The 23,563-nt window shown below is 38.5% G+C and overlaps 1 pseudogene; it reads left to right on the forward strand.

Annotated features, from left to right (window-relative positions):
* The first annotated feature begins 889 nt into the window (after positions 1–889).
* On the forward strand, positions 890–23,414 carry LOC117990845 (sodium channel protein Nach-like; annotated as a pseudogene).
* Positions 23,415–23,563: the final 149 nt, after the last annotated feature.

The following is a 23,563-nucleotide window of genomic DNA, read 5'->3' on the forward strand; positions in this document are numbered from 1 at the left end:
CTTGACAGACAGACGGACAGACAGACAGACAGACAGACAACAAAGTGATCCTATAAGGGTTCCGTTTTTCCTTTTGAGGTACGGAACCCTAAAAAGGCATTGCATCCCTAAAGGTAAAAGTGTATCGTATTGATTAATTACAGTATGTAGGTATTCTTTAATTTTTGATGACTAAACTTAATAACCATTCACCACGCGATGTGTTGCAGTGTGTGCTTTAGAAATCCGTTACAAAGTTATTTACGAAACCACACGTTTTGCTTACTTAGAGTATTTACTTACACTTAGCAGTTAGCTGATGGATATTTTTATAAAACAAGCTAGAGAATTTTCAAAAAGAACAATCAACAAGTTTCTTGCTAGTTTTTCTTGGCAAAAAAGGCATTTCGAATCACTGGTAGGCTAATGTGACGTTTCAAAACGATTTATTAAAAAAAATCATGTTGGTGGGTAAAGTTCGCAAGTGCTGTTATGGCATTTATGTTATTTATCTCCAATTCAATGTACTCTGTGTTTATCTCTAATGTGCAATCTAAAATGCAATTATTTTAACTTAATTTTGTCAACTCACATTTTTAAGAGGGATACCTACCTACTTATTTGCATGGCACAGTTCACGACTGCACGTAGGTACCTACTGGTTGTCAGTCAGCCTGTTGTAAGTTTATATACCTACTTACTTAAATTATGCGGAATCATAGTTTGAAAAAAATTCTCACACTGCTTAATTCGTTTATTAAACCGTGTTAAAAAAATAATTTTTAAAGTACAGTCGCTTATGTGCATTCTATTCGACTACATCGAGTTTAAAATTTACATCATGAGAAATAAGCAAAGTGTGTGGTGGCGTGAATATAGAAAAAGGTTGTACAAACCCAACGTAAGAAACATGAGCATCGAGACTGTCCTTAGGATAAATTTTAAGAAAACATCAAAAGAATACCTTGAAAACTGCTCTCTTGCGGGTGTACAGCGTATGCGTGACCGAAGCCAAACTATTGAACAAAGGTAAGTCTTGAAAAAGTGGTGATAGCCTAGAGGTTAAGACGTCCGCCTTGCCTTCTATTCAGCAGGTCGGGGGTTCGATTCCGGTCACACACCTTGAACTTTTCGAAGAAGTTATGTTTGTTTTAAGAAATTATATTTTGCTTAAAATGGTGAAGGAAAACATCGTGAGGAAACCTGCATCCTGGGAGTTCTCCCTCATTCTGAGAAGAGATGTGCTCTGTAGTGAGCCGGTGGGTTGACCATTATGACGAGGATCGAACCCTGGACTCTCCGACTAAAAATGTAAGTCTTTACCACTATACTATCACTGCTTGCCCGTACTGCTTACCTTCAATAATAATTGCTAAATCTTTGAAGCCAACCGATTACCGAATTAATCTAAAAATATTGCTGTTATCATTATCTTCCAGGATTACCGGAATAGTACTGTTTTGCCTAATGCTCGGTATTATTGCCTACTTTCTCCAGAACCTGTGGTTTGAGAATCTCGCAAGACCTTTGATAGTTACCATGGATTCAACGTATCCGATATCCAACATAGAGTTTCCAGCTGTTACATTGTGTAACTTCAACAGAATTAGTAAGGAAGCCCTTGAGAAGCGTGTTACAGAATAGTTAGTATCACCTCGGCAAGAGTTCGATTGTTTCATCATCATCATGCTCAATCCATTGCCAGCTCACTACAGAGCACGGGTCTCCTCTCAGAGTGAGAAAGGTTTTGGCCATAGTCTACCACGCTGGCCAAGTGCGGATTGGCAGACTTCACACACCTTTGAGAACATTATGCAGAACTCTCAGGCATGCAGGTTTCCTCACTATGTGTTCCTTCACCGTTAAAACAAGTTAAAGCAAGCAAGCAAGACAGTTATATTTTTGCCTCTCCTAAAAACAAAGAGACCTAGAATTATTATTTTCTACATTTAGTATCTAATTCTGATGCACAGAATCCCTAAACTAAATTTACCGATCTAAATCCAATGCTATACCTATCCTTTTTCTAGTATCATGTATTATGAAACGGATAGCAGTATAGGTATTTAGACCTGTCATTTTAGTTTAGATTAGAGATTGTGTCAAAGAATTAGCAGTGGCAGTGGGCAGGCCATGTTTGTCGTAGAACCGACGGCCCTGGGGAAGACGTGTTCTGGAGTGGAAACCACGCACCAACGTGAGCAGAGTGTGGGATGAGTGATGACCTCCAACCCGCTGGACTGACGACCTTAAGAAGGTAGGGGGAAGTGGGTGGATGAGGAAGGCGGAGGACTGAGTGTGGTGGCGCGCTCTTGGGAAGGTCTACTTCGAGCAGTGGACTCAAACAGGCTGATTGATTGGTTGATTAGTAGTATGGACTTTGTTAAATTTTTTTTTTCCTTTTAGTTTGGCAAACAAAAAGCGGAACAACGAATCTCGTGCTGAAATACTTATGTTCTTTAAGCAACTGGGAAGATTAGTCGACTTTTCTTATAATAAGACTTTGCAAGCTCAATCGGTGCTTTATTCCTTTGCCAATTATCTCGATAACAACGACATTGGAGAGTTGATGGAAGATGTACGTATCCACCTGTAGTACGCTACAGGTCGTGATGGTAATCGGGGTATGACTTATACGCGGGACGCTTGGCACACCTGCACGCCACCCGCGCTCGTCCGCACCGGGTTAGCGAGGAGGCTGTGCGTGTATGCGAGGCGTTCCTTCGCCGGCCGCCATCTCGACCTGTCGTGTACTATACATGCAACTAAACGGCATGGCAATGCCGTCACATTCTTGTACACACGCTAGTGCTGGATTCCCTCAATGTTTACATTTACATGATGATGGAACCTATGTTTTTACGAAAACTTTTCAATAAAGTTCTACTACTTTTTAGTAAGCTGAAAGTTTCTCTGCGTATTTTCGCCAACATTGGGAGGACTTTATTCGGACGTACGTACCCACGTCCGAACAAACGTATCGTATCGTAACATCCTTAAAGTTTAAAAGTTTAAGGGTGCCTGGCAGGGTGTTGCCACGATATTAAGTGTCTGGCAATGCATGACGTGATTTCTAATACTATTTCGAAGAAAATAAAAAAAAGACTATAACTTGGACTGTAAGGGTGGTAAATTGGGCGGAATGGAAATATACCCGGATACGGAATAATCTACCACCTTACAGAGATTAGAGGAAAAAAATAATTTACTTACTTGATCTATCTACCTAGTAAAGAAGAGAAGCTAGCCGTCGACTCCCTTGTAATGTATATGAGGTGTTATAAATGAAATTTGCTAGATGTTAGGCAAAATTGTTTTTAATGTAACTTTTACCGGGGTCGCTTAATACAGAATGATGGCTAATAATGCTTAGTTATTCTAGCTTAATGCCAAGACTTAATTTAGATACATTAGAATGACTTAGGTAGATAGTACATAAGATCTATGTTTTAAATTTAAGATGCCATTGGCATGGAATAGACAATGACACAGTAAAATTCATAAAATTGTTTCAAAATAAAAGCTCAGTAGTAAAGACAGGGTTCTTACTGTACACATACACTAAGAAGGTTCACTAAACTGTTGCAGGATACAAACATTTGCTTACTTGTAGGTGCGAAGACTGCAAGGTAGCTGGACGGCATCGGCCAAGATCCAAAACTCAATTTATTTGATTCTTCACAACCGAAATGTTTCATTACAAAGATTTTCACCAAGTCTTATCCATAGCAATTAAGTTGTCAACGTGAATGTGCAAAAGAAATAAATACGAAAACCGAAAACGCAAACGGAAAACTAAAACGGAAAACTGAAGCTAAACGTAAAACGTAAACGTAAACGTAAACGTAAACGTAAAATTAAAAACGTAAACGTAAACCCTGTAACAAAGAAAAACAAGATTATAATTTGTGCTGTGTGAAAATTTCGACACGTGGAATTTTCCCGATCAAACACAACTCACCTATTGAACTCCTGGCCACCAATGGTTTTCAGAAGTCCACCCACAACCCATTATCCTCATTTATTTGGGAAGTTAAAATAACTGGAACTGAAAGAAATCATGAGATTAGGATTTTCTCTAACCAAACCGCCATTTTGTCGAATCCACATTACTTGATTTTTCACTCACCATAACTGATGAAACATTGAAAATACGTTAGGATGACTAAAATTTATGACTATTGTATTTTTCCAGGCGAAGCCATGGGCGAAAAGAAGTGAGATTTTCCTGGAACGAAAAAAATTCGTCTTCACATGTTGACTCCAGGAAAATTCTAAATCTCAGCAATCGGTGTTGCCAGACGCAACCCGAGTGTGGCCGCTCTAAGTTAGTTTGATCATGAAGCCAATTCATTTTTGAATATTTGCGGAACCTAAGGATATATTATAAGAACCGTTTTGTTACTGACTTAACAATAAACAAATGATATTATGGTTTTATTTAATTATTTTGTTTTATTTTTACGACAATTGACAACGAAGCAAACGCCATCTATTGTGGCTCGAATGAACTCTGAACATCGACCCACGCGTAGTTCTGCACCTTGATGCTAGGTGGCACCAACATACTTTGAACAAAATAGATTTTAATTAAAAGCGAGACGCCAATTAGTAGTTCAAAATTTACAACGTCACAATACTTCCCCTCCTACGAAAAGGTTCAACAGGTTGAACCACGCTGCCCTCAGCGTCATCCAACAACTACTAACAATTTGCCTGAAACAAACAAAAAAAACACAGAAGTTACGCGTGAACGCACATCTACTACTAACAAGGAAAATTGTCTAACAAAATAAATATACTGAAAACAGTGTAAGGTTTTATACATTATACTTAACTACACAACCCTAACTTCTAAAAAGAATATATACAAAAAAACTTCATGGTGTCTAAGACACTTGAGTGGAAACATCTTGGCATCATTCTTCAGCTGACTGATAGAATGCGTCTAGGCCTACGGTGGTTCACTCTTTTAAACTACCATCGTAATATTTGTTACTCAACAAATACGGAAAATCTGGTTGTGAACGGGTCCATCTGATATGGCAACCGTTCTCTATCCCATTCGGAAAAATAAAACCGAATCAAAATCGGAATATGAGAAAAAAAAACGAAATAACTCTCCTAGAAAATAGATCTCGGAACAGAATCGGAAAAATAACAGAAATGATCCATTATCTAGAAGGAAAACGAAAACAAAACACAAAACCCCCCCTTTTCGTTATCCCCAAAGTACGATATTTGCATTTTTACTTTCTCAACCGGTTGGTCTACCACAAGCATTCCAATCATCACATATTCATCCCTACATACATCCACTACATTCATCCTCAACTGAACCATGGTAATGTAACTGTTAATTCAGAACATCACTACACTCATACAAATTCCTAATTGAATATTGATAACTTAAATATTCAAACAGTTTAGACCAAACTAAGTAATGGCAAATATCTACTTCTTAATATCCTTAATATGCCAAGTGCCTATTGGGTGGTTGTCAGCTACTCTAACTAGTTCATAAACCAAAGGTGACAAAACCTTGACAACCCTGCACTTTTCATACTTAGGTGCCAGCTTAGCTGCGAAAAAATTTGTAGCGTCGCTTTGTGGATAGGTCTTTTTCCACACTATGTCCCCAACAGAATAGCTTGCAGACCTACGCCTTAAGTTGTAATGCGTTGCATACTCTGCATGAGCCTGAAACAAATTTCTCCTAACCTGACCAAATATGTCCTCCAAAGATCCAAACTTTCCTGCGTATTCCTCCCTTGGAATTCCGGCCTCGTACTCCTTATCCGTGTCCTTATAGAAGGAACCATTTAAAACCGGTTCTCTAGCGTGGACAAGGAAGAACGGGGAGAATCCAGTGGATTCATTAACCGCACTGTTTATGGCGAACTGGACCTTGTACAGGTTTTCGTCCCAGGACCTGTGGTTATCTTTCACAAAAGCGGCTACAGCAGTCATAACAACCTTATTGTACCTCTCAACAAGGTTAACTTGCGGAGTGTACAGTGGTGTGTAGTGTAATTTCGGAATATTATAACGCTTAATGAGATTACGGAATTCAGATCCTGTAAATTGGGACCCATTGTCCACAATCACAGTCTCTGGAACACTATGGTTCAAAAATACAAAATTCTCTAGCGCTTTAACAACAGCGGCACCTGTGGCACGCCGTAACGGAAACAACATTGTATATTTCGAAAAACAACACGTCACCACAAAAAGAAATGTAAATCCTGATTTAGACCTAGGCAAAGGTCCGACTAAATCAGCCGAAATGACCTGAAAAGGTCTCTCGCAGACTTTAGGCTTCCCTAGCAGACCTGGAGTGGCTGATGTCGTGTGTTTATACGCAGAGCAAGTATCACAATTCTTAACGTACTCAACCACGTCCTTATACATACCACGCCAAAAATATCTGAGGGATAATCTGCGATGAGTTTTGAACACACCAAAATGACCTGCAGTTGCATCTGCATGGTTTTGTTGCATAATTCTAAGGATGTCGTTCTTGTGGACTACCTCTTTCCAGTCGAACTCACTGAGAAGCTGGTATTTACATTTACTGTAACGATATAGTTTATCGTTCAAAATACAAAAATTCGGAAAATTTGCTGGATTGATTTTACAGCCATTAAATGTTTTGTCATACCAGTCATCTACCAAAACTTGTTGACTAGAGTTATCGTTACGATCACCAACTACATCTACGTGTATGAGTCTCGACAAGGTATCCGGAACTACATTATCACAACCCTTCCTATGTTCGATAACAAAATTATACTGTGATAATCTACAACCCCATCTGGCGAGTCGTCCTGAGGGATTTTCTAAATTTAAGAACCACTTTAGGGATGCATGGTCTGTGATAATTGTGACTGGCTTGGAACCAAAATAAGCCTGAAATTTCTCCACTGCAAAAATCACAGCTAGAGCCTCGCGTTCCGTCGCGCTGTAATTCCTTTCGTTTTTATTTAGGCTCCTACTGACATACGCAATGGGATGATCGCAACCATCGGTTTCTTGCGTCAGCATACCGCCAACACCATATGCAGAAGCATCACAATGTATTTTGAATGGTTTTTCAAAATTCGGTACCGCAAGAACAGGTGCGGTTACCAACGCATTCTTCAATGTATTAAATGCTACCTCTGCCTGTTCGCTCCACTCAAATTTAGGTGCGTTCTTTCCTTTACTCGTTAGTCTATTGAGTGGTGCAGCGATGGTTGAAAAATTCCTAATAAAGCGCCTGTACCAAGAACAAGTGCCTAGGAAAATCTTTACCTCCTGTGCAGTTTTTGGGGTCGGAAAGTTCAAAACTGCGGCAACTTTTCCAGGATCTGTGCGTAAACCAAATTCATCCACTATATACCCTAAATATTTCAAAGAGTTTCGAAAAAAATTACATTTATCAAAATTTATGGATAGTTGAGCCATTTTTAGTTTATCCAGAACTCTGTTTAATAAAATTAAATGGGTTTCAAAATAAGCAGAACAAATAACAATATCATCTATATAACAAAATACTATTCCATTTTCAATATCACTACAAAAATTTTGATTAAATAACTGGTCCATTAACCTCTGCTGTCGTGCTGGTGCACCGCATAGGCCAAACGGCATGACTTTAAATTTGAATAACCCTCTACCAGGAACTGTAAAACTGGTTTTTTCCTGAGAGTCGTCAGCTAACGGAATTTGCCAGAAACTTGAACTTAAATCAATCGATGATAAAAACCTTGCCTCTTTCAAGCTATCTAGAATTTGTGGAATGTACGGTATTGAGTATGAATCCCCCTTTGTCACTGAATTTAATTTCCTGCAATCTAGGCAAAATCTCCAGTCTCCATTTGCCTTTTTCACTAAAATTGCTGGGTTATTCCAAGGGCTTTCACTCGGAGTAACTACGTCCATTTCCAGCATCCTATCTAACTCTTTACTTAAAGCTTCCTTCTTTTCGGGAGAAAGTGGATATTGTTTTATTTTTATTGGCAAGGCATCACCGGTGTCAATAACATGTTCAATTAATTTTGTTCTACCCAATCCTATTTTCTCTGAAGAAATATCTAAAAATTTATTTACTACAGACTGGGCTAATTCTTTCTGTTGAGATGATAAGTTTTCAAAAGAAGTGATGGTATGAATTTGTTCATTATCAATCGCACAAATATTGTAAAATTGAGAAGGTGCCTTAATTAATTCTAAATTATCAAAAATGCCAGGGGCTAACTGAAATGTTTTCCAAAAGTCACAGCCAAAAATAACATCCGCTATTATAGAGGGTACTACAAAAAATTTTATTATGTGAGTTACGGAATTATAAGTAATCGGAATAAACATATAACCCATGCAATCAAGTTTGTCTCCATTTGCCACTGAAAATGTGGTATCAATACTGCTATGCAATTTATAACCGAATCTCAAAAAAACCTTGTGCGCCTGGTTACCCAAAATTGACGCGCAAGCACCGGAATCTAGTAAACCTGTAATCTCAAAACCGTCAACAAAAACCTTTAAATATGGCCTAAAGTCTCGTTTATCCACTGAATACAGAACTGTGTCAGGTAAAAGGGATGTTTTGTTGTTAATGACCAAGTTATTTACTTGTGTCTCTGCACAGTTCTTACTAATTAGTTTTTTGAATTTTTGTCCGGAGCGGGTTTACTAATCGCCTTTTTACTACAACTTGGACATGTCTTTACTGTAAAGTTCTGACGTCCACACGAAAAACATCTAATAAATTTCGGAACTGTCCTGCAAAATTTAAAGGAATGGTTACCCTTGCCGCACTTGTAACATAGTTGTTTATTTGTTTTCGTAAAATCAGTGCCTTTACTTGTATCAACCTTAGGTGCAGGTGTGACTGAAAGTGTGTTTATCTGTTTTGTCACTTGTTTGTAAGCAAACTCTGAACTTAAAGTTGCCTTAGTGTTAGTAGGCTCAGAAAATAAGGCGGAACGCTGCCTCGCAGCCTCTAGTTTGCGACACTTTTCCTTCAACATTGCGACAGACTTAATGTCAACAAGAGCTAATTGTTCTGAGTAAAAAGGGCGAATATTATGTAATAAAATTTGTAACTTTTGTTCTTCGGAAAGTGGTGTTGACAACCTTGAAAACATGCAAAACATTATAGCGAAATAGATAGACACAGGTTCTTCAGAGCCTTGTGTTCTTGCTCGAATTTCACCTAGCAACCTGTAGTCATAATCTACTGCATCAAATTCCTCTAAAAATAAAGTTTTCAATTCTGACCAAGACGAAACTTGACATTTGTTGCCTCTGTACCATAACAATGCTCGGCCTGTAAAAAGATGAAATGCAGAAACAAATAATTTTCCATCTGAAACGCCATAAGATCTTTTATATTCCTCAACGCGTTCGATGAAACTGCGCGGATCACCCTGTCCGTTGAAATTTAACTTCCACTTGGCAACATTTTTATCACCAGTGCAGTCAACGGCGGTACTCTCGGAATCCAGTGATTCGTCGTGAGACGACTCATTGTCAGCATCTAATCTGGAAATCAAACTCTGCAACTTTGTATGTAATTCACTCTTCCTACTTATTAAGCTGAGTTCGGAACACTGTATTCTCAAAATTCTAAAGTACAAATGTGAAGCTAAAGCTTTAGACCTACAGAGGGCATGTCTATCTTTAGTGTCAGAACACTTTTTTAATAAATCTTCTAAGTCTTGAAGTTTTTTAGTAATAACCCCTAACTCACTTTCAGAAGTGAAATCCGTCTCTAAAATTGATTCAGAAGGAATTTCCTGAATTAATTGTTTTAACTGTTTCTTTAAACCTAGCACTGTAGGTGCTGGAGTTTCGGAACGAATGGATACCTCATAACACAATTCGTCCTTCAAAAGTGAATGAAACTGGGCAAAAGTCTGTTCCATTGTGTTAAGTCAAAACACATTTAACAAAATATCGAGCTTGTGTAACTGTCTATGTTTAGCCTTATACAAATTGGTTAAACACAAACACAAAAGAAGTTATTTAAACTATATAAATATACACAAGCAAAATACACAACAAAAACAATATTCTTAAGTCTATCCTAACTATTTTATCAATTATGTTCCTATTCCAAAATATTGTTAATAATACAAGCACATATTATTACTATAGTAAACAAAATATAACAAAATAAAACTTCCCAAAATTGAATAAATGATTGTAAGGTGCAGTATCACCTTTATGAGTACACAGTGTGTTACAACCTTTACAATTACAAAAGTAAACAGGCAGCAAAGTTGCAATGAACTCTGACTAGCATATTATCTTTCAAAAAAAACAAAGAGATTGTGCAATGGTTTGATGACTGTTACTTTACACTTTTAACACATAACCTAAAATACAACAAAATCTGTTTCTAAATGTCACTTTAAACTACCAGCATTCACTTAAACTTAACATGTTTTGTGTGTGATGTAGCTTTTATCATAACCTTAACACAGCTCTAAACAAAATTTCAACAAAATAATGAAGTATCAAGTCACTGAAAAAAAATTGTTCATAACTTCCTACTTGAACTTAATGTAATCTCTGAATATAGTTTATATATTTAGTTTCACAAGTTGTAACTCTTAGTATTTATAAATGTATGTGTGTAACTAGTTAACGGCACATAGCGTTTCAAAACTTTAATTATACTAAGTTACCGGAATTTTCAACATAAGATGTACTTACTATTGAAAGCAATACCCAACAACAACTCAGTTAAGCAATGTTTATTACTAAACTGAAGGCAAACATTCACTTATACACCTCCAAGGTAAGTCAAATAACATAATTGAACGGCATAAGCACCATTTATAATGTGTTAATTAAATAAGAAAAAACCACTGTTGGACTATACTCAGAAAATTACTTAAACTATCAAACAAAATTTCTAACTATTAGTTATTATTTAGTTAGTTAACCATAAAAAAAAACAGCTTAGAGCTCTTTGCAATGTGTCACCACTTAGAAAATTGTACAATCAGCGGAGTACATTTCATAAAATTCACAAAATTTCTCAAAATATACTGAAATAACTATATAAAAAAAACGTTCGGGCGCCATTTGTAAGGGTGATAAATTGGGCGGAATGGAAATATACCCGGATACGGAATAATCTACCACCTTACAGAGATTAGAGGAAAAAAATAATTTACTTACTTGATCTATCTACCTAGTAAAGAAGAGAAGCTAGCCGTCGACTCCCTTGTAATGTATATGAGGTGTTATAAATGAAATTTGCTAGATGTTAGGCAAAATTGTTTTTAATGTAACTTTTACCGGGGTCGCTTAATACAGAATGATGGCTAATAATGCTTAGTTATTCTAGCTTAATGCCAAGACTTAATTTAGATACATTAGAATGACTTAGGTAGATAGTACATAAGATCTATGTTTTAAATTTAAGATGCCATTGGCATGGAATAGACAATGACACAGTAAAATTCATAAAATTGTTTCAAAATAAAAGCTCAGTAGTAAAGACAGGGTTCTTACTGTACACATACACTAAGAAGGTTCACTAAACTGTTGCAGGATACAAACATTTGCTTACTTGTAGGTGCGAAGACTGCAAGGTAGCTGGACGGCATCGGCCAAGATCCAAAACTCAATTTATTTGATTCTTCACAACCGAAATGTTTCATTACAAAGATTTTCACCAAGTCTTATCCATAGCAATTAAGTTGTCAACGTGAATGTGCAAAAGAAATAAATACGAAAACCGAAAACGCAAACGGAAAACTAAAACGGAAAACTGAAGCTAAACGTAAAACGTAAACGTAAACGTAAACGTAAACGTAAAATTAAAAACGTAAACGTAAACCCTGTAACAAAGAAAAACAAGATTATAATTTGTGCTGTGTGAAAATTTCGACACGTGGAATTTTCCCGATCAAACACAACTCACCTATTGAACTCCTGGCCACCAATGGTTTTCAGAAGTCCACCCACAACCCATTATCCTCATTTATTTGGGAAGTTAAAATAACTGGAACTGAAAGAAATCATGAGATTAGGATTTTCTCTAACCAAACCGCCATTTTGTCGAATCCACATTACTTGATTTTTCACTCACCATAACTGATGAAACATTGAAAATACGTTAGGATGACTAAAATTTATGACTATTGTATTTTTCCAGGCGAAGCCATGGGCGAAAAGAAGTGAGATTTTCCTGGAACGAAAAAAATTCGTCTTCACATGTTGACTCCAGGAAAATTCTAAATCTCAGCAATCGGTGTTGCCAGACGCAACCCGAGTGTGGCCGCTCTAAGTTAGTTTGATCATGAAGCCAATTCATTTTTGAATATTTGCGGAACCTAAGGATATATTATAAGAACCGTTTTGTTAATGACTTAACAATAAACAAATGATATTATGGTTTTATTTAATTATTTTGTTTTATTTTTACGACAATTGACAACGAAGCAAACGCCATCTATTGTGGCTCGAATGAACTCTGAACATCGACCCACGCGTAGTTCTGCACCTTGATGCTAGGTGGCACCAACATACTTTGAACAAAATAGATTTTAATTAAAAGCGAGACGCCAATTAGTAGTTCAAAATTTACAACGTCACAGGACGTAAAAAAAATTACACCTTTATTACCTGTTATTTCCTAAAGCCACCATGATACAAACAAACATCCAAACAAACGTTCCTTCCTCCCAGTGTTGGGGAGAAACTTTCAGCTTTTATAAAATGACAAAGGTCTGGCACGCGCTGGCTCTTAGACCATGGCTAAGAACCGAATTTCAATTTTGCAGCTAGCACCACCTTGCGAGAAAATGCTGGTGCGATGTGCTTGGGCAGGTGAACTTATTGATTGTGTTGAAAATTTTAAAGTCCAACGCACCGTCCACGGTCACTGTTGCGCTTTCAATCTGGTTATAAGAGACAACAAATTTGGAGGGTATGTAAACCAAATTTTAGAATACAGGTTAGGTAGGTACATGATCATGCATTGAATGCCTAAGAATTGTAAACAATGCCTAGGAAATGTACGAAATGGTAAACGATAGATTACACATTTTATACTTTGCCAAAACAAATCCCTTGTTTCATGGAATGGCTAGGTACCCTATAGAATGAACACACCCTGCCGGTAACATACTTCAGTTTCATTACAAATTTTCACGAATTTCAATTTATTTTAAACTAGCTGATCCCCGCGGCTTCGTCCGCGTGTATATTATATAGCCTATGTCACTCAGGAATAATGTAGCTTTCTATTGGTGAAAGAATTTTCAAAATCGGTTCAGTAGTTCTCTGGAACACCCCCTACAAACAAACTTAACGACATTACCTCTGTATAGAAGAGTAGCTGATTCCCGCGGCTTCGCCCGCGTAGATTTAGGTTTTTAAAGATCCCGTATAGCCTATGTCACTCAGGAATAATGTAGCTTTCTACTGGTGAAAGAATTTTTTCAGTTCAGTAGTTCCAAAGATTACCCCCTACAAACAAACTTAACGACATTACCTCTTTATATAATAGTATAGATAATATAAAATAGTATAGAAGTATAGATGAATAGACATGTACTTAAATGATAATATTATTATTTAATTTCCTCGCAATCGATGTGAAAGATCATAAAACCCCTTTTTAGGGTGCCTGTCCACTGAAGCGGAGCGGAGCGAGAGCAGACCAATCAGAATGTGGATGAACAACGTCATATTTTTATTCCGTCATCTGATAAAACTCTGATTGGACAACCATACACATCTCCACTCCACTCCGCTTCAGTGGACAGGGACCCTTATACACTTGTTGTACAATCTACTATTTAATAATTTGAAAAAGTTATTTAAGAATAGGAATAGGTATGAGAATTGACCAAAAATAAATAAAGATAATTTAAAAAATGCTTAGGCTAATGCCTGGTTAATATATTTTGTTTGCCATTACAGAGTACATAGAACTAATGACATAATAAAAAGGCAATATCTCCCCGGCCAGTTACATGGCCTTAATATTATCTTGGACGCCATGGTTGACGACTATTCGTATACTACGTTCAACATGTTCGGATTCGAAGTAAGTTGGACGAAATATTTCCCCTAACTTTACAATAATTAAAGCTTGTCATTTATTTACAGGGCTGCAAAGTAAAAAAAAACCGGCCAAGTGCGAGACAGGCTCACGCAACGAGGGTTCCGTAATACAGTAATATTTTTTCGACATTTTGCATGATAATTCAAAAACTATGATGCATAAAAATAAATAAAAATCTGTTTTAGAATGCACATGTGAAGACCTTTCATATGATACACCACTTGATATGTTGTCTTTACTTAGAAAATTGAAAATACTATTTTTTCGTTCATGACCACAATTTTTTTTGTGTGTTGTCACCACAAATTCACGATTTTCAGATTTTTCCCCAAATGTCAGCTATAACACCTACCTTCCTGCCAAATTTCATTATTCTAGGTCAACGGGAAGTACCCTGTAGGTTTCTTGACAGACAGACAAACAGACATACAACAAAGTGATCATATAAGGGTTCCGTTTTCCTTTTGAGGTACGGAACCCTAAAAATGTTAAAAAAGAAACCTGACTGCGCATAAGCCTGCAATAGGTATACCTAGTATGCGACAGGTCGAGATGACACTCGGGGTGGGGACGCCCCGCACACCCGCACAGCCCTTGCGCTAACCCGGTGCGGGCGAGCGCGGGTGACGTGCGTGTGTCGCGTTCCCCCGCCTCATACCCGACTGTTATCTCGACCTGTCGCGTATAAGTAGGTACCTACTTAGTTAAATTCATCATCATGATCAACCCATCGCCGGCTCACTACAGAGCACGGGTCTCCTCTCAGAGTGAGAAGGGTTTTGGCCATAGTCTACCACGCTGGCCTAGTGCGGATTGGCAGACTTCACATACCTTTGAGGACATTATAGAGAACTCTCAGGCATGCAGGTTTCCTCACGATGTTTTTCTTCACCGTTAAAGCAAGTGATATTTTAATTACTTTAAAAACGCACATAACTTCGAAAAGTTAGAGGTGCGTGCCCGGGATCGAACCCCCGACCTCCGATTGGAAGGCGGACGTCCTAACCACTAGGCTACCACAGCTATTTAAATTCAGTACCTAGGTCCTAAATAGTGTCGACATCGCAGGCGAAGACCTGGCAAGAGAAACTGGATTATTAAACATGTGCCTGCCCCCGGACACACTTTTGCACTTAATTAATTTAAGTATCTAAGTTTTGCAAGCTTTTATTATTTAATCCATACTTCCATACTAATATTATTATAAATGCGAAAGTGTGTCTGTCTGTCTGCCTGTTCATCTGTCTGTCTGTCTGCTAGCTTTTCACGGCTGTTCCGTTCAACCGGTTTTGACATTTGGTATAGCGATAGCTTGCATCCCGGGGAAGGACATAGGCTACTTTTTACCCTGGAAAATCAAAGAGTTCTCACGGGAATTCGCGCATGCGGAAGCCTGTTCCGACCCGCACTTGACTAGTTTTTAAAATCTACCCAAGGCTGGAAGCGATACTAAGCCCGTAGGTATATAAATCACGATTGATCAAAATAAATGGACATGAGGTCCTATTGGTCCCAGGTGCTGATTTACGATGCAACTCACTATACGCGGACCTCAACAGTGGAAGTATGATCCAGCGTATCGCCCAACCTAACCAGGCAGTGTTTATCGAGATCAACGCTGTCAAGCAAGTCGCAACTGAGGAAGTCCGCAAATATCCGCCCGAAACGGTACCAAAGTCAAAGTCAAAGCCTTTTATTCAAAGCTAGCTAGATGCCCGCTACTTCATCCGCGTTAATTTAGGTTTTGAAAATCCCTTGGGAAATCTTTGATTTTCCGGAATAAAAAGTAAGTAGGTAAGTATGCCACTTTCCAGGTCTTCAACTGTGTCCATGTGAAAATTAGGTCAATCCGTTGCTCCGTTGCGGCGTGATAGAACGAAACTAACAAACAAACAGAGGAGACCCGTGCTCTGCAGTGAGCCGGTGATGGGTTGACCATGATGATGATGATGATGATGACACTTAACACTTGACACCAAAATCACTTGTCACCTACACCTGCACTTCACAAAGGGTAGGTGTAGAAGTTGAAACTGTTAACACGTTTTGTTAGATGTTAAATCATAATAACAATACCGTAGTCGGAAAAATCGCGTTTAAGGCGATAAAACAGCAGACGTACTCTGTGCGTAGCAAACGTTTTTTAATATTAACACAGACAATCCGCGTATAATGGGACCCTCATTATCCTCGAATAGAAAGAACTATGCCTCTAATTACAGAGTCAGCTTTTCTTTAGCGCTACGCATGACTACATTTAATTTTAAGCTTTGGTCGAACAGAGGCGAATACCGCGCGGGATGCGCGGGATACGAAACAGCGGGAATTCCGAACGTATGTGCTGTTAGTATACATACGTTAATTTACATCATGCCAACGTCGATACAAATCGAGTATCGAAACACTTTATTGTTAAAGTAAAATAGACCTTAACTGTTCTGCTGTTAAACTCAAGTTTGTTCACACATCTATAAATAGCGCTTAAAAGATAAAGAGATTAAAACTAGTAATATTGAAATTTTGGCCAAATAAAGAATTGTATTGTTATTGTAATTTACTGGGACGTTAAATGTATTTCGACGCTCGATTTCCATCGCCCGCTAAGTGGGTCTAAGCTTTCTCATGAGACCCATAGTTAGTGACCATGTCTTGGATCCATATGTCATCACTGGCAACTCGCACTGTTCGAAGACTTTGGTCGTCAAGCACTAAGTGAGGAATTTTAGGCGAGAAGAGTGAAGATGTCCTGCAGGTTCAAGTTTAGATGTTTACCTGACACTAAGTTTGTATATTGTGTAATTACCCGCGCACATTTGAACACGTCTGTCGTCTACACAAGTTCTTTGACACAATCGTCGCGAGCAAATCGCGTCCGGGATCCCACGCGGAATTCATCACAGTTTGACCAAAGCTTTAATTCTTATTTTAGAGAAAATGTCTCTTCCACGATGACATAAAAGACAGGTATTTTAACCTGTACTCATACAGTGCTTGCATAGTAAGGTGCCGGATCAAGACAATGAAATCGCTGTGCAAATGCATTCCTTACTACGTCCCCGATTTGGAAGATACTGAATATCCTAAATGCACTATAGACCATTTGAGATGCTTAAACAGGTATAAAGGTAAGATATTTCATTAAAACCTTTTAATGACCTTTTTAATTATTTACCTTTGCCATTACACTTTAAACATTGTGAAAAAGTAAAAAATTCGAGGCTATTATAGAATCTATTAAGTATACATATATATAAAAGGAAAAGCTGACTGACTGACTGACTGATCTATCAACGCACAGCTCAAACTACTGGCAGTCAGTGGTTTTTATTGTTTTTCAAATTATTTGTAGTCCTACCTACTTATCAAAGTTTAAAACTTTATAATTATAATTAATACAGTACTAAATATATACTTAGTTAGTAGGTATACTAAAAAACTTAAATCTAAATTAAAAGTAAAATAAAACAAACCACGAAATAAGCTTTAAATCATTTATTTTATCTCTTCTAGAAAAACTGTTTTACTTATATCCAAAAGACGCCACGAACACAGAAGGGCTGGAGGCGGAGATTCAAGACGCGCTGTATTGCCCCGAGTGTCTGCCCGACTGCGAACTGACACGGCACTACTCTAAGCACTCCAAGCTACCGCTCTCCTACGTGGCTAATCACAATAAAGAGCTCTCAAATTTCTTTTTGTAAGTCTCTTTACTTATATCCAAAAGACGCCACTAGAGGCGGAGATTCAAGACGCGCTGTATTGCGCCGAGTGTCTGCCGGCTGCCCGACTGCGAACTGACGTCGACACGGCACTAACTAACTAACGGCACGGCACGTGGCTAATCATGTGAGTAGGGTTTAGCCATAGTCCACCACGCTGACCAAGTGCGGATTGGCAGACTTCACACACCTTTGAGAACATTTTGAAGAACTCTCAGGTAAGCAGGTATCATCACGGTGTTTTCCTTCACCGTTAAAGTCGTACCTAACTCCGAAATTTAGAGTTAGAGGAGGTCCGGGATCGAACCCTCGACCTCGTAGGGGGTGGATGTCGTAACCACTAGGCTATCACGGCTCGCTAATAGGATACGACGGACGGTATAACTAGAAATAAACGCATTTAATACTTCATATTTTTAAATATATTTACCTAAGTATACAAATGTGGACGGCTTAAAATAACTCTTTTGTACTAAATAGAGTTAGTTATTTTAAGCAGTCGTTTTATTGCAGAAAACACAGGATTTTAACATGGACTAAGTAGTTACATCAAATATTTTTTTAATAAACACATTCACAGAATAATTTTAGTGATTCCTTCCTGTTGTGGGTATTCTACAATAAAGTTAGTTGTCATCCGATACGCGTTTCATTAACACAACATGGTGGCAGCGGTGTGAAATTAAATGTTTTAGAGTGGAAATAGTACAGTAATTTCGTTATATTAGTGAAATATAAGTTGCTTTCGGTGGTCTACATATTTATTAGCAATGGAACACGCAAGACCACCACCAGAGCTTAGTGTGGATGGCAGCCCCGTCAGCCGGGCTGACGCGTGGAAAAAATGGAAAACGCAGTTTCAGTTGTTTATAAAAGCTGCAGGCGTGCATAAGGAAGATCCAGCGGTACAAGCCAGCTTACTGATCAATTTAATAGGGCCCGATGGTTTTGATGTCTACCAAACATTTACTTTCGAAGCTGAGAAAGATCGCGATGACGTTGCAGTTTTGTTGAAAAAGTTTGACAACTACTTTGGTGTGAAACCGAATATTACGTTAGCCAGGTACAATTTCTTTACCCGAAATCAAAGTGAAGGTGAATCAATAAATCAATACGTAACTGCGTTAAAACTTTTAAGCAAGACCTGTGTGTTTGCCGCGCTCGAAGAGGAGTTGATTAGAGACAGAATTGTGTGTGGAATAAGAAACACTGTAGTTCGGGATCGTTTACTTCGGAGCGACGAGTTAACTTTAGAAAAGGCGATAAAAATATGCCAGGCCGATGAGGTTTCAATGGACGGCACTCGTCAGCTAGAATCTCATGCAGCAAGTTCGGGCCGAGCGTCCATCGATGCGGTGGAAGCGCGCGGCGGATATCGTGGGGCTCCGAACCGGCAATGGAACGCAAGCAGTAGTGGTGGCCGCAACGCGCGAGGCAGCGCACGCGGCTCGACCGCCACGCGCCGAGGCGGGTACGCCGCCGGCGCCGACAGCCGTGCTCCGACGCCGTGTAAAAATTGTGGCAAATATTGTGATTCGCGTTCTTGTTTAGCGCTTGGTGTAAAGTGTTTTTTATGTGGAGGCTATAATCATTTTGCTAGGATGTGTGCAAATCGGGCTAAAAAAGTGTACGATATCGATGTTTATTCGGAGATACCCATAGAGGATTGCGATAGTGACGACGCCGAGTCGTTTTTCATATCGACAATTGCACATACATCGCAGCGTGACTATGCGGACGAGTGGTATGAAACATTAACTGGTGAGTGTGGCGTTGAAAAGTTTAAACTAGACACAGGGGCAGATATAAATGTTATAGCACTAGAGAGGTTTTTGTCATTGGGGTATGATGCTAGCTTAATTAATGTGAAGAGTAATGTTAAACTCCAATCGTATAGTGGTGATATTATTCCTATAAAAGGACTATGTAAATTAAAATGGTGGTATAAAAATAATTTATATATTTTGAAGTTTGCAGTAGCTAGTATTAGCTGTCAAAGTGTTCTGGGAAGGCATGCGTGTACAGAGTTAGGTTTAGTGAAACGCGTACATAATATAAATATATCTGCTTATGATCATTTGTTTCGCGGTATTGGTTGCCTTCCCGGTACATATAGCCTTGTTATAGATGAGTCTGTGAGTCCGGTGGTCAGCGCACCGCGTAAGGTACCTCTAAGTCTCAGAGATAAGTTGCATACTGAGCTAAATAGAATGATCGAGGCTGGCGTGATCAGAAAAGTTACTTATCCTACAAAATGGGTAAATTCATTAGTAATTGCGGCTAAGAAAAATGGTGGTATAAGGCTATGTCTTGATCCGCGTCCACTTAATTGTGCGATTCAGCGGGCACACTTTCAGCTACCTACTATCAATGAATTAGCCACAAAGCTTAATGGGGCACAGTATTTTTCTGTATTGGACGCTAATTCTGGATTTTGGGCTATTAAATTAGATGACAAAAGTGCGGACTTGTGTACTTTCAGCACGCCGTTTGGAAGGTATCAGTTTTTACGACTACCTTTTGGTCTGAACTGTGCATCTGAGGTATTTCACTCAACACTTAAGCAGTTACTAGAAGGATTAGAGGGGGTGGATTTATTCATTGATGACATTATCTGTTGGGGAGGAAATAAATATGAGCATGATTTGAGGCTTACTGCGTTGCTAAATAGAGCACAAGAAATAAATCTAAAGTTTAACAAAGACAAATGTAAAATCTGTGTACAGGAGGTGGTTTATTTAGGGCATGTTTTTAACAAAAATGGAATGAAACCGGATAAGGAAAAGGTGAAGGCCATTAAAGACATGCCTACTCCGAATAATAAGAAGTCGTTAGAGAGATTTTTGGGTGCTACTAATTACCTATCAAAATTTATTCCAAACTATTCGAATTATACTGTTCACCTTACTCGATTGCTTAAAAAGGAATCGGTGTGGTACTGGGATAGTATTCATGATGAAGCTATTGCGAAACTGAAAGATTTGGTTAGTAGTGCCCCGGTTTTAGCGTTGTATGACGTCACGCAGCCCGTGGTGTTGTCGGTAGATGCCAGCAGCGTCGCGCTCGGCGCAGTGCTCATGCAGGACGGGCGCCCGGTCGAATACGCGTCGCGCACACTCACGGACACACAGACTAGGTACGCTCAAATTGAGAAAGAGCTTCTCGCTATTGTGTACGCTTGTGAAAAGTTTCATCAATATATATATGGTAAAAAAGCAGTAGTTGTAGAAACAGATCATAAACCACTAGAGAGTATATTTAAAAAAGCCTTGGTGTCTAATCCAGTGCGTTTACAACGAATGTTACTTCGACTTCAAGGTTATGATTTGATTATTAAGTATGTACCTGGTAAATATATGTTCATTGCTGATACTTTATCGCGTGCGCCGCTTCCAGACTCTTTTGAAAGTGAGCTAGATGTTAAATTATTGCATGAAGTAAATCTTTTATTTGAGCATGTTCAAATGTCTGCAAGTAAGTTCATTAACACAACACTTCCTATTTAAGTATCTATATTTTTATACTGAACTAGCTTATACTTACTCGCGACTTCGTCCGCGTGGACTACACAAATTTCAAATCCCTATTTTACCCCCTTAGGGGTTGAATTTTCAAAAATCCTTTTTTTAGCGGAGCGCGGTCTGCGTGATAATAAGCTATCTGCATGCCAAATTTCAGCCCGATCCGTCCAGTGGTTTCACCTGTGCGTTGATAGATCAGTCAGTCAGCTATTAGTCAGTCAGTCAGTCAGCTTTTCCCTTTTCCTTTTATAAATATAGATTATAGATTAGCTTTTTAAATTTACAGTAAAGGTGTAAATCTGACCGGTAAATGTTCACTCAGCATTTATCAAGCAACAACGGACGGTGGCTTGAATCGTCTTGACGTCGTATTCTATTGGTTCGAAGTTATTAGTAAGTATTACTATACCTAGATATAGGTACTGAAACCTAATAGAAATAGAAATATTCTAATAAACTTTAGTTAGATTAGTCAGGATAATGGCAAGAGACCTGATGGACTAACGCTGGTTCCCTGGGAACGGGGACGGGCGCTAATGTGGGACGCAACTTGCGTTAACACATTGCGGTCCCGTGTCATATCAGGGAGACAGCATCAAAACCGGGAGCCGCAGCAGAAACAGCTGAAAACGGCAAGCGGCGCAAGTATGCCTCTCTTATCGAAAGTTACATTTTTGTTCCGTTTGCTGTGAAGACCCTGGGGGCTGGGGCCATGGTCTTAGTGCTAAAAAAAAATTACGAGACATTTACGACAAATTACGACTCATCTGGTGACAGAAGGGCTGGCTCATTTTTTGCGCAACGGATCAGCCTGGCTGTCCAGCGCGGAAATGCAGCCAGCACCTATTTATTCTTGGCACCATTCTACGCGGGCGTGATTTATATAGTGGGTACATAATTAGATAAGGCTAGCTTTAAGCATTGTTGTAATATTTTGGCTGATTCCGTTGTACACACTCTAAATTAAACTAAAATGACACGTCTAAATCTATTGCTATCCCTTTCATAATGTTGTTTGCAATAAAGGATGGCAATAGATTTAGACCTGTTAATTTAGTTTAGCTTAGCGATTGTGTACAAGAGAATCGGGAGAGTGACATTGCGGGCTACTTTTTATCCCGGAAAATGAAAGATTTTCCTGGGGATTTTTAAAAACTTAAATTTACGCGGACGAAGTCATGGGCATCAACTTGTCTTAGATAAAGGAAATTGCCTATGATGGTAGGCGGCTACAACCGTAACCGTAAAAGTTACAACGGCTACAAAGTGGCTACAAACGACTAACGAGCCCCTGAAGTTGCAAAACTTGCAACATGGCGGTCATAGATACTTACACGAGCCCAAAATATTAGATGTGGCTGAGATCTATTTTTGTACCTACAATGGGGCCGATTCTCTTGTACACAATCTCCAAACTTAACTAAAATAATAAACAGGTCCAAATCTAGTGCTATCCTTTTCCGCAAGCACCATTATGAAAGGAATAGCTATAGATTTAGACGTGCCATTTTAGTTTAGTTTAGAGATTGTGTAGGTACAACTAGTATTTCGTTAAACTGTGGTACAACGGAATATGCTACAATGCGCAGTCATAAGCGTCGTGTTCGTACTGAATTACCTACCTATAGTACGCGGCAGAAAATAATGAACATCGGCCTTTACAATGATATTTCGGCTTTGTAGAGCGTTTTCTCTGTCACTCATACCTATGTGACGTTTGGTCGGTCTCAACGACAGAGACAGTGCTCTACAACTACCTCTTTTTAAAGGTCGATGTACATTATTTTCTGTCGTGTACTATAATACTTGTTTTGCGTTACTGTACCTGTACAGGTACCTACTTACTCTCTCTACGTTGAATTTCTCAATTAAATAAAAATAATTGAAAAGGTTTTCTTGGGATTATCTATTATTCGGAGGGTTCCCATTTCCCAGACAGGTTAGATACTTACTTAAATAATCTTTCAAATAAATATTTAAGTAACTAGGTAGCTAAATAACCAACTACCTATGTAATTAAAAGTAAGCCAACTTGCTTTTTGTAGGCCTGTATTCATATTTTCCAGAGATATTTTCACTCTTTGCAGGTAACGTTGGCGGTTTCTGCGGTATCCTCATAGGTTTCTCTATAATCAGCATTCTTGAATTTGTATATTTCTTTGTATTCCGATTTATTGGCAATTTGTATAGTCTATATTATTATAATAATTATTAAACATTTACAATAATTTATGAACAAAAACTGCTTTGAGATTTGCGAAACTAATTAGGCT

Source organism: Maniola hyperantus, chromosome 18 (genome assembly GCF_902806685.2).
Source record: "Maniola hyperantus chromosome 18, iAphHyp1.2, whole genome shotgun sequence".
Classification (NCBI taxonomy): domain Eukaryota; kingdom Metazoa; phylum Arthropoda; class Insecta; order Lepidoptera; family Nymphalidae; genus Maniola; species Maniola hyperantus.